We start from the raw sequence: 12,822 nt of genomic DNA, 5'->3' as shown, positions 1-12,822 counted from the left end.
TGCAATGGCTAAATCAACAAATATAATGAATATTTATTAAGCCCTTACTATGAACACTGCAGTGTTATATATTTGGAATGCCTACATGAATTAGCCATATCTTTAAAGAGTTTCCCATTTACTAGACCCAATAATACCTGCTTATCCAGCACTTCACAATCTACTAACAAGTTCCCTCACAAAAACTCTCTAAGGAAATAAAATGTTATCCCCATTTTTCAGATGAGAAAACTGAGATTCAGAGAAGCTGTGGCAAAATGACCTTGTTGACAGTGATTGGTGGAGGTGATAATGTCATTGTCTTCTGCTCTGACTAGGCTGTATCTGGAGTTTAGCATTAGGTTTAAGGGATCATATTTAAGAGAGGACATTGATAATAAGCTCTTGAACATCAGGAAAGAGCAACCAAGGTGATGATTGGATGAAATCATGTCATGTGATGATCTCTTCAAAGAAAGAACTCATTAAGTTTAACTTGGAAGTGAACACTTGAATGGGGGAGCCAGAGGGAAAGAGAGTGTCTTACTTCTAGCAGTGGTAGATTACTCATTGTTTATAGAACTTCAAAGAGTTTTCACCTCCATACCTGTGACTTTGTGATATTTTCTAGAGAAGGGATTTAACGCCATAGGGAAGAACCTCAAGCTTTGGAGTGGGTGAAAGTCTGTAGATCATCCTACAGAGATGATTTTAGGTTTAAGTCAAACATTAAAGTGGAGAGGGAGCTGGATTTGGAATCACAGTACTTGGTTTTAAATCCTAATAAGCCTTAGAAGCTCTATGATCATGTGAGATAGCACATAGTGCTAGGTCTGAAGACCAAAAGGCCTGAATTCAAATTTAGCTTCAAACACTTCCTAGCCATATAAATCCTTAGCAAGTCACTTAATCTTTGTTTGTTTCCTCAGCTTTGAAAAGAGAATAATAAGTACTTCTCAGTATTGGTGTGATGATCAATTGAGATCATTTTGCAAAGTTACCCTTTGTCTGTCTCTGCCTCAGTTAGTTTTCCACAAGATACTAATGATAATGTATTTACCTTTCAGAATTGTTGTGAGGATCTAATGGGGTAATATTTATTTAAAAAGCACTTAGCACAAACTTATCCATTTTATACCTCACTCTTCTATCTCTTGTTTATTCATAAATTATTTGCCTATCCATAAATCTGATAAGCAATATGTTCTGTGTTCTTTGGTTTCTTGTAAAGTCTCTCTATTTCAAACATGCAGCATAAGGTGCAACATAAAGCTTATTCCCTTTGATTCCTCTCCAAGTGACTTAACCTCCCTGGGCTCCAGTCTTCTCATCTGTAAAATAAGGAGTTTAGACAAGAAGATGCCTAAGGCTTTTCCCAGTTTGCTTCCATGATCTGAAATAATATGAAATGCTTAGTAACTGTCACGTTTCGCGTCAAGCATCAGGCATACCACAATAAATATGAAGGCAATCCCTCAAGAAGGTTATATGCTCCTGGGGGGAAACAGCAGATGAACAGACACAATAATTAGTTATCTACAAAAAGAGTAAAGTTGCTTCTGGAGATTGGGATTTACCTATTTACCTTCATTGGAGGTCTTTAAGCAAAAGCTGGATAGCCAGCATTTGATAGAGAAAGGTGTAATTGGTTATACTGTAGAAAGTTTCCTTGTTCAGATGTTAGTCAGACTAAATGATTCTGGGATTCCTTCCAACAGTGAGAGTGGTAGAGTCAAAGCCAGGCCTTCTTCAGTTCTAGTAAGATATGTTATACCCTACTAGGTGGCATGGAGATAGTAACTGCAGTTCTCCAGGTCAGTTTATGAGCACCACATCCAACTTAGAACTTTGATACAAGCATTTGAAATGTCACCCATCTCAAGGAACACAGCTTTGTTTAGCTAGTCAGTTGGAGTGCTGTGCATGTATGTGTCTGTCTGTCTGTCTTTTTTTTTTTTTCTGTCTCTCCCTCTATTTCTGTGATTCTGTCTCTTTGTCTCTATGTGTATGCGTTTCTTTGTCTCTCCTCCATCTCTGTGTTTCTGTTTTACTGTCTTTTTCTTTGTGTGTGTTTTTCTCTGTCTCTCCCTCTGATTCTGTTTGTCTGTCTCTCTTTTTCTATGTTTATGTGTGTCTTTTTTCTGTCCCTGTGTGTTTCTGTCCTTGTGTGTGTCTTTTTCTCTGCCCCTCCCTCTGCCTCTGTGTTTCCGCTCTGTGTATCTCTCTTTCTCTATGTCTCTGTTTCTCTCTGCCTCTGTCTCTGCTAAGGTCTTTGATCTCTCCCAGAAAGTTGAGTTGTACAAACTCTGTAGGATGCTGTTTACCTCTTAGAGGCATGTTGGAAAGTGTGAATTTTCAGCCAAAGCATGTAGCCAAACGAAGGGATGTTCAGCTGGAGGAGAGACAAAATATTGGAAAGCTTAAATTTGGACTGGTAATCTCAAATAAGGATAAGTTTCTTTGATTTGCAGAGTGGAGGTATAGAAAAGGATAGAAGAAACTCTGCTGAAGACAAAGAAAAACACTTGAAATCCTAGCAGATCCCTGGGTGAGTCACTGGGTAATTCCACCAGTTTTTTTTTTTTTTGTTTGTTTTTTTCCTTTTGTCCTCAGTAATACTTTCAACTCTGAGGAAGCCAGGATGAGGAACTGACAGAAATGGGCAAGTGTTTTCAATGTTATTTGGTTGCACACATGATGGGGCATGCTTTCTGAAATGAAGAAAAAAACTCCTTTTGTAGTTCTTCTCTTGAAAGGGGAAGACCTGCAGCTTCATGTAATTTACTGTTATGCTATAACCCAAGGAAATCCTGTCACCTGCACTTCAGACCTCTTCCCCTCTCTTTGTTGGGGGTCAGGGGACAGAATCAGACCCGTGATTGCATTGATACAGGATGCAATCTTGTTAGTATGTAACTTCCTTCTGAACATGAAGATAGGCAATTCATCTATCAACTGCAGAATTCAGTGCCCACACAGCTAGTATGCCACAGGAATTGAAGTCAGGTCTTTCTGACTCAAAGACTAGCCCTCTGGCTACTATACTATATTGAACTTTTTATTTTCTTAAAAGGAGTGAGAGGGAAGCTCCTAAAGTCAGGATGACTTGAGTTCCATCCAGCCTCAGACACTTAAAACCTTACTAGCTATGTGACCCTGGACAAGACCCCAATTGCCTCACCAAGAACAAAAAATATCCAACAAAGTAAGAGCTAATCTAAAGTAGCCATTATCTTATCATTAAAGTTCTTTTGTTTAGTCATCTTTCAGTTGTTTCTCACTCTTTGTGACTCCATTTTCTTGGCATGGATGCTGGAGTAATTTCCTTTCCCAGATCACTTTACAAATGAGTAAACGGAGGTAAATACTGTTAAGTGACTTGTCTAGGGTTGCACAACGAATAAGTGTCAGAGGCTGGACTTGAATCAAGGAAAAATGAATCTTCCTGACTCCATGTCAGGTGCTTTGTTCATTGTACCACCTAGATGCTGTAGGAATATAGAAAGAACTTTATTTCTTAGTGCAGCACCAAAATTGAGGCTCACACAATCTGACCTTGATGTCTTAGATTTGGTCATCAATATGAGAGGCAGCAAGAAGTAATAAAACAGTCGAACAACAACAATGACACATTGACTTTGGAGTTAAGTTAAACTGGGTTCAGAACTGAGCTGTACTAGTTATTAACTCTGATAGCTTGGGAAAATCCTTAACTGACCTATAGACATCTTTATTATGATGTAGATAATAGGTTAAAAGAAGGGAGAGGATCCAGAGGTTGGTAGTGCAGTAAGATAGGCTAAAATGCTAGCAGAGTTACTGGGCATTGAGGGAGGTATAACATTCAGAATGTGGGAGGTGGGAGGCTCATTGTATTTTGTCCTATTCAGAGCTTATCTAGATTGCTATATTCACACTTTACTGGTACATTTTAAGAAAGAGCATTGTTAAACCAAGGGTGAAGGAAGTAATAGAGGAGGTCAGCCAGAATAGGGAAAGGCCCCAAGATCATGATGTATGAATGTAGGAAGAGTGAAATTGGAGAAAAGAAGACTTAGGGAAGAGGGGGTGGAGAATATAAAATGATAAGTGTCTTCAAGTATTTGAAGAGCTATCCTCTGGAAGAGAGATAAGCTCTGTTCTTCTTGGCTCTAACAGCAGAACTGGAAGCAGTAGTCAGAGGAGCAGAGGCAGATCTAGGTTCCATGTGAGGAAATCCCTCCCTAGTAGCTCAAGGATGGGATGAGCAGACACTGTTCTGATGTTCTGCTTTCCCATTCACTAGAGACCTCTAAGCAAAAAATGGATGATGACTAGAAAGGGACTTTATAGAAGGGATTCTCAGATATGAGTTGGATTTGTTTTAAGTCACATATAACCCATTTTCACATTAGCCATTATTTTTTTAAAAGCAAAAAAAAAAAAAAAAAAAAAAAGTGAAAAAATATGTTTCTGTCCGTACTGAGAGTTCATCCATATGGATTATATTAACAGATTTCTGAGATCCTTTTAAACACTGAGGGTCAGAAGTTTCATAGCTAAAGATTTGATACTTTTACAGTATTAATATGATAGACTGCATAATAATAATTAGAATAATCTTGGGCAAGTTACATAATCTCTGTTTACCTCAATTTCCTCATGTGTTAAAACTAATAATAGCATCCAAATCCCAGGGTTGATGTGATGATCAAATGAAATAATATTTATAAAATCATTGACACAGTGCCTGGTGCATATAAATAGTGGTTTTCATATGCCTTGCATTATATAAATGCTAGGGGAAGGAATAACATATAATATATAAGCACTTGGGATTTAGAGGGATACTTCCAGATGGATTGTAGGACCATAGGTCTAAAGCTGGAATAGACCTTAAAGGTTATATAGTTTGACCTCCTTATTTTAAATCTTGAGGTTTGGGGAGTTGGAGTGATTTATGAAAGTTGACACAGGAAGTGTCAGAAGCAGCCTGGGTACCTCCCACAATAGATACTCCTGCCAAATGTCCTAGTGTAACTATATTTAAAATGAGGGAGGAAATGTAGGATTATATGTGACCTAGTACAAAGAAGCCTGGGATAACTTTGGCAAAAAATCAGGCTGTCTGGCCATCAGTTTTCCTAAGTGTAAAATTTATCCTATCCCTAAAGATTCTTACAGTCATTAAGGGAAAAGAATAATCATTTTTTTTTTAAAGCAACTACTGTGTACCAGGCACTGTGTTGTCTTTACAAACATTATTTCATTTCATTTTCTTAACAACCCTATAAAATAGGGGCAATTGTTATTATTTCCACTTTATAGCTGAGGAAACAGACAGAGATTAAGTGACTCATTTAGGATTACAATCCTAGCAAGTATCTGAGACCAGATTTAAATTCCAGATTTTCCTGTTGCCTGGTCCAGCTTTGTTTTCCACCACACTCAGGTATCATGAACCTATCTATAGGTTGGAATGCTAAGGTCAGCAGATAAGATCCCTGGGAATGTGTGCTAAATCCAATTGGCAAGGTCTGAATCCATGAAGGAGAAGTGATCTGAGAGAGACATAATTCTCACACAGTAGAGATTTCATTATATTCCTCTCTAGAGACACACCTACCTGTTTCACTGGCCTCTTGTTCTATGCTGGAACATCTAATAAGATCTAATATTCACTAGGAAAGGGGCCCAGATTTGTTTCATGGAGGTGGGTGGAGAGTAGAGCCTCAGTTTTCATAGGCAGCTAATCCCTTTGAGAGCTTTTCTCCAGCAGAATCCTGGGTTTTTACCATTTGTGGCATTTTGCCTGCTCAGTTCTGATATCATTTATGGGGCTTTTAGAATACATGTGATTTTGCTGGAGATTAAAGATATTCTTTTGGGAATAACTTGTGTAGGAAGGAAATGGCCCTTCAGTGAGGACTGGTGAAGCTTCTTTTAACTTAAATAGAGTGTATAAGATTAAAATCCTCATACCCCTCAACATGACTATATAGATATATATGGATATGAATTCTGATTTTTTTCCTGTACAGGTCCTAGAAATTGCAGATTAAATTTATTTCATAGATCTAGGGTTGCTGCTGAATATTTCATTTTTTTCTTTGAAATATTATATTTGGAAACCTTTTTTCCCCTACTTAGGGGAGGACTTAACTATATAATTATGTAAATGAACATGATATAGTATTTCCATCCCTGTAGTCTTATTAACTAAAATCTTTTAACTGATATCTCAGTTCTTAAAACTCAACCTCATGAACCAGTTCTTAGTAATGCCCTCATTGGTGGAGTATGGTACTCAAGTGAGAAATTTTAAAACTCTGGGAAATACTAAACATGGAAACTGTGGATCATTAGACTCCTAACTGCTCACTTAGCAGTAAAGTGAGGTCTAAGTGGTTAATGGCACTATTTAGAAAATTTTAAGAGTCTGAAAGGAAAATGCATTGGTTTGGCTTCTCTTCAGGTGGGTGCTTTGTCCAATTTCATGTGACAAATTTTATTCGAATGGTAAGAACTAAAAGAGCTGAATTACTTTGCTTCATCATGGATATCTATGGGAAATTGTAGGAATACATGTTTTTTTTTTTTTTTTTTTTTTTTTTTTGTTGCTTTCTATCTCATAGGAGTTAGCATTTTTTTTTTTTTTAATTTCTGGGAGTTATGCTTTTTGTGTCAGTCTGGTGAAGCTGATGGACTCCTCCACAATTTTTTTTTTAAATCAAAGAAAATGTTAAGTGTCAGTCAGTTAAATGTTAGTGAAAATAAGGATGCTTTTTTTTTTCCCATATGAGTTCATGGACATACTAAAATTTATTTATGGATCCTTTTTAGGTCAGTTAATCCCAATCTAAGAATCCATGCCTAGTATAGGCTACCATACAAGGGGTCAAGAAAAACTGGGTTCAAATCCTGCTTCAGTAAGTAGCCATGTATGTTCCTGGACATGTAAGTCATTTATCCTCTCTGCCTCAGTTTCCTCACCTGTAAAATGAGATTAGATTTGGTGACCCATCCTGGTTCTAAATCTAAGATCCTATGACTTCTGGGAGAGAAAAGAAAAAAAAATCAAGAGCCATTATCTTTAGCCAACTTTTAAATCAGGTTATTTCTAAATAAATGAAGTGACTAAGAGCTATCTTGACTCAAGGGACTGTCTGTTTTTTCTTGTTTTGAGTGATTAGTATTTGCTTATGCTGCACCATGAATTAAGGCAACAAAGAGGTGTACAATATTTCTGCCCTAATGGGAGGGAAGCATCTGCCTGTTGTTTTCCCCAGCTCTAGCTTGTGTTCCAAAAGTACTGCAAAATAACAATAATAGTTCACATTAACTCGGTGTTTAGAATGGCTTTCTTCACAGACACTCTATGAGGTAGATAGGACTTTGTATTATCCTCTCACTTCACAGATGAGAGAAGTTGTTTGCCCCAGGTAACGTTGTTTCCAACAGAACTTGAATTCATGGGGCCTTTTAGCAGAGGGTTGTTAAGAGTCATAATGTAGCTTATGTGGTAGTACTAAAGAAACTTATAGTGATCTTGGACTATAAATATGCAGTTCACTCTGTATTTTTAATCATTGCAGAATATGTGACTGTAGAAAAAAAAAGTAACAGTTATTTTGGAAGCCACTTGACCAGGGCATTGCCAGTTTTTGTTTTTGTTTTTGTTTTTTGTCAGACTTCAATAAAATTGTTATAAAAACAAGAATGACAAATGATAATAAATTATAGATAGCATAATAAAAAGGTAATTACTTATGAGTACAATAGTAAAATTATGTGTATATATAACTGTTAAAGCTTTATATTTTTTAAAAATATTGAAATCTCCATTATCTTTCAACTTCATAATTTATCTGTAAATAATGTAAATTTTTATTATCTCATTTTGCAGAAAAGCAAACTGAGACATAGGGCCATGAAATGAGAATCAAATTCACATTTGTGAACAGTTACTTCAATAGTGAAACAAAAGCAATGTTATGGAGTCTGGGAATACAAGGGCATTTTTAAAGCCAAGATTTAAGACTAGCTAGGAATGTAATTTTTGAAAAAAATTACAATTGGTGCCAGTCTGCTACTGTATTCTTTTAATATCTGTAGGATCAGTCAGTCAGAAAGCATTTATTAAAGGTTTACTGGGTGCAAAGCACTCCTGAGCACTAGAGATACAAAGAGAAGGGGGAAAAATACTCTTTTTGTCCTAAATGAGCTTACATTCTAATGAGAAAGACGACATGTAAATAACTGGGCACATATCAGACACATATGGAATTGATTATGGAGTGATCTCAGAGGGAAAGGCCTTAGCTTTGGGGCAGCTCAGGTAAGAACTTCTGAACAAGATGGGATTTGAGCTACATCTTGAAAGAAGCCAGGGATACTGATAAACATTCCAAGCCTGGGAGATGTGATGGCCAGAAGAAAAGCTTGGGAAAGCAGGGATTTGGAGAGAGCAAACATACTAAGTACCTACTATATGCCAAAAATGATTTCTCACAACAACCCTGGGAGGTAGGTACTAGGACCAGAAAGACAAAACCAAACCAAACAAACAAAAAAAAATTAAAAATTACTGATTATTTTCAGTTTTATATTATATTAGGACTAGGATCTTGAATCTTGTATGAGTTAGGTCAGTTTAATGTTCTTTCTATTACACTGTCTCTGACCATGTAAAACAAAGTGAGGGGAATTTTTTTTTTTTTTACTTTTTTAAAAAATTTTATTTATTTATAATTTTTCCACAGTATATATGCATGAGTAATTTTTAAAAACATTATCCCTTGTATTCATTTTTCCAAATTATCCCCTCCCTCCGGCTACTCCCTCCCCTTGATGACAGGCAATCTCATACATTTTACATGTGTTACAATATAACCTAGATACAATATATGTGTGTAAATACCATTTTCTTGTTGCACGTTAAGTATTAGATTCCGAAGGTATAAGTAACCTGGGTAGATAGACGTAGTGCTAACAGTTTACATTCACTTCCCAGTGTCCCTTCTCTGGCTGTAGTTGTTTCTGTCCATCATTGATCAACTGGAAGTGAGTTGGATCTTCTTTATGTTGAAGATATCCAAAGTGAGGGGAATTTGAAACAAATGAGTCTAGGATTTGAAGGTCTTCTTGACTGGAGGCTTAGTGATTTATCCCCTGGGCCACTGAACCACCTCAAGATGGGAGATGGCATGTCCTTTACAAAGAATATCTTGTGGGCCACTGTGATTAGTTCATAGAATCGTGGAGGGGTACAGTAAATGTTAACAGGACTTAAGTGGTTAGGTTTAACAAAGAGCTTCATGCAGAAGAATTTTATATTTGTTTGTAGAGGTAACAGGGATGCATTGGAATTTATTGAGCAGGGAGTGGGTGGGTGGGGTGACATGGTCCAACCTGTACTTTGGAAAAACTCCTTTGGCAGCTGGTTAGAGAATGTATTGGAATGGAGAGAGCTCTAGATCAAGCAGGGAAATGAATTAATTAAAAGCCATAGCTGTAGTTTAGGCAAAATGGGTTAAGTACCTAAACTTAAATGAATGGCTTAGAAAGAAGAGAGAAGGGGATGGAAGCATCTGAAAATTGTGAGAATAGAAATGATAAACTCTGGTGACAGATTGAATGTGTGAGGAGAATGAGAGCATATTCTTTGTTTCCTTGCACTTAATTAATAGTAATTAACTCAGTTTTTGTATTTTAGGCTTCAGTTGAACCATGACCCTCTCTAGGACAAAATAAGAACCCCCCCAAAAAAATGTAGCCTGAGGTACCCTTTACCCAGGAGAAAGTACCAATCAAAATTTCTCTAGAAAGAATGGCTTGCTCTTGACCCTCTTCCCCCTTTCTTTTTTGAAATTACATTTGATGAAGTGGGAATTGAGCCATGAAGAAGATAGCCATATAAATCTATTAAAAATATGCTCTAATTCCTTCCAGAATTCTGAAATCTAGGGATATTACTTTACGGGAAGCCAAGTTCATATAAAAACCACAGAGCATATTAAGTAAAAGAATTTATGCTTCTCTGAGAATTCTTACATTTTTTCCCCCTTGAGTATCAAACCAAAACAACGCTCTGGAATTGAGACTACCTGGTATTATTATTTCCAACATACAGATAAGAAAACTGAGGCTCCAGAAGTGAGACCCGGAGCTAGCAGAACTGAGCTAGTCAATTTCAAATGTAGAATTTGAACTCAAAGTTTTTCCTAAATTTAAGTCTTTTCATTGGACCTTCCATGAATGAGCTTGGTTGTGTCTTGTCAGATGTTACATAGTGATAGAGCCTGGATTAGGATGACTAGAATTCAGTTCAAAAGAAACATTTATTGAATTCTACTTTGTAGCAGGTACTCAGGATACAAAGACAAAAATACCTATTTTCAAACTGACATTCTACAGGGACCAAAATCTTGGATTTCCTTGACAGTGCTCTTTCTATTACACTGAAATTTCTTGGTTCATTAGTCCTCTCCTATTCCCTCTTCTCCTTAGAGATTACCTGAGTCAAAAACCTCATTTTAGAAGTGGGAAAATAGGAGCTGGAAACATTAAATATCTTGCACAAGGTCACAGTTAGTTGGGCATGTTGAGTTGTTCCCCTCCCCTTTTTTCCCATGTATTTCTTCTCATCCACCAATGATGTTTGTACTTTTTTTTTTTTTTTTTTTTTGCCTTATCATCCATATTACTAAGAACAAATATAGGGAGTTCCTGAGTTACAGTCTGATTCCCATCTTTTGCATATCAGATTTGCCTCCACCCTACTGTCAGCCTATAGGAAAATATTTAAAGCTTTTTTCTTTTCTTTTTTAATTTGAGTTGAACTAGAGGAAGACAAGAAACCAATAGGGGAGGGAGACTTGAAGCATGTTCTGACACTCCCCTCCCCCTCATGGATAGGTCTAATTGTTCAAAAATCTATTTACCCAACATTATTTGAATATTTCACTTCAACTTTATGGGTGCTAGAAATTCTAGAACTAGAAATTCACATCTTCAAATATATTTATACATTTAAAATACAGATGCTTCTGAGATGGTTAAAAGTAATATTATTAGAATAGATCAGCTTGCTTTTTGGTTAATTACAAAGTTCAGAGCTCTAGGTACAAAGGAATAAGAGCCGTGGCTTATGGCTGGGTGACTGAGTTCAGATAGGGGAACTAAGGTAATTTGAAACATGAAGAAGTTGAATGTGAGAGGACACCAGAGAAAATTCCATATGGGGTAGTTAAAGCATGAAGAATCAGGGGAAAATAAGAAAGAAAAAAGTATTTATTAATCACCCACTATGTTCTAGGCATTGCTCTAAGTGCTTTATAAATACTAAATTTATAAAGATAATCTGAATTTGTAAATATTAACTTATTTGATTCTTTCTCAAATTTAAAGAGATAGGTCTTCATCTTATTATTATTCCCATTTTACAGTAGAGAAACCTGAGGGAAAAAAAGAGTCATATAGGTGGTTTGAGGTCAAATTTGAACTGTTTTTTTTTCTTTTTCTTTTTTTTTTTTTTGACTGCAGGCCCAAAGTTCTGCCCATTGCTCCTCCATTTATTTAGCTCTGTATTATAGCTTTGAAAGGAATCTAGAAAGAGCACTAGAGTAACGTACATCATTATTACTGATTATGATTGCTGTCTTTTTCCTCTAAAAGATCCTTCTTTTCCAGTGGCCCCTTCCTTCAATTGCTGAGTGCCTCAATTCCTTCCTGAACTTTCATCTTGAAGAAGTTCTGTTAAAGAAATACTTTGCTTCTCATTTCACTTCTGATTCTCCTCCTGACTCTCAAGACTTCCTTCACACACCTCCTTTTTAAAGTGTTGTCTTCCCCCATTAGAATGTAAATTCCTTGAAGCTAGGGAACTATCCTTTTTTATTTTTATTTCATTTTCAGTGTTAGCACAGTGCCTGGCACATAGTAAACTCTCAATAAATTCTTCTTGACCTGATTTCATCTGTTTCAGTAGATTTAGGAATGATATATGATATTCTCAAATGAGCTGGACCTATGACTAATTGCGCGACCTGCCTTATCAGAAAACCACTGTATCTTTATCTGTTAAAAAAAACAAGCATTTAATATAACATGCAAAACTACATTATGAAGAAAAGCTGTAGTTGTGACAGATTCTCAATGATTAATATTGTTGCATAATTTTTGTTTGCATTTACAAGGAATGGTAATGATAGGCTTGTGGCGTTCAGTTTGCCTTTGCTATATGTAGCTGTATGTTTTTTCCTTGTAGCCAGTCAGCATTAGGTGAAAGATGAAATGCTCAGTTATGGAAACCATGATTGCTAGTTTTAAGAATAGCAGGTAGATCATTTTTCTTTTCATTTGGTGCAGTGAATCTGGGGATACCCATGAATTCCTTCTCAAATTGCTTCTTTAAATGCATGGAATAAAATGTACAGGATTACAATGGAAATCAAATCTATTGAAATACAATTACCAAGAAACAAATTTATGTATCACAGGCAAACCAACTCTGACTTTAGAGAGAGAACACATCACAAAATCATTAAGTCATTAGCAATATGCCTATTCAGCTCGTCCTAACTACAACTGAGAATGAATCTTATGAATATCCTATCTGTGAAGAAGAACCTCTGGTCTTTGCTCTAAACCTTTTGATGAGGGGGAACACACTCTCTCCCTTAAGAATTGGTCCATTCTAGCCTATATCTCTTGCTATTACAGGTTATTTCTTTTCCTAAAGGCTCAATTTGCCTCTTGGCACCTTTCACCCATTGTTCCTATTTCTATCTTATGGGCCAATGCAGAAAAAGTCTAATTGTTCCTCTACTTAAAATCTGTCCAAATATTTCAAGAATAGATTAG

At 36.4% G+C, this 12,822-nt stretch overlaps 1 protein-coding gene across 6 annotated transcripts in view; it reads left to right on the top strand.

Moving 5' to 3' along the window:
• The window catches only part of CHST15 (carbohydrate sulfotransferase 15), a 139,736-nt gene that overhangs the window by 28,028 nt on the left and 98,886 nt on the right, over positions 1–12,822 (top strand). Inside the window, exon 2 of one of the 6 annotated variants that reach the window (XM_074295805.1) lies at positions 2,451–2,527. The exons of 4 other annotated variants lie outside the window; for them this stretch is intronic. The gene's annotated coding sequence lies outside the window, so the exon portion shown is untranslated. Of the gene's footprint in view, positions 1–2,450; positions 2,528–6,866; positions 6,888–12,822 lie in introns of those variants that run through there. One more of the 6 variants, XM_074295807.1, reaches the window with a different exon arrangement.

Source organism: Sminthopsis crassicaudata, chromosome 2 (genome assembly GCF_048593235.1).
Source record: "Sminthopsis crassicaudata isolate SCR6 chromosome 2, ASM4859323v1, whole genome shotgun sequence".
Classification (NCBI taxonomy): Eukaryota; Metazoa; Chordata; class Mammalia; order Dasyuromorphia; family Dasyuridae; genus Sminthopsis; species Sminthopsis crassicaudata.
The sequence above is the reverse complement of the archived record's forward strand: the minus strand, read 5'-3'. Positions and strand labels throughout refer to the sequence as shown.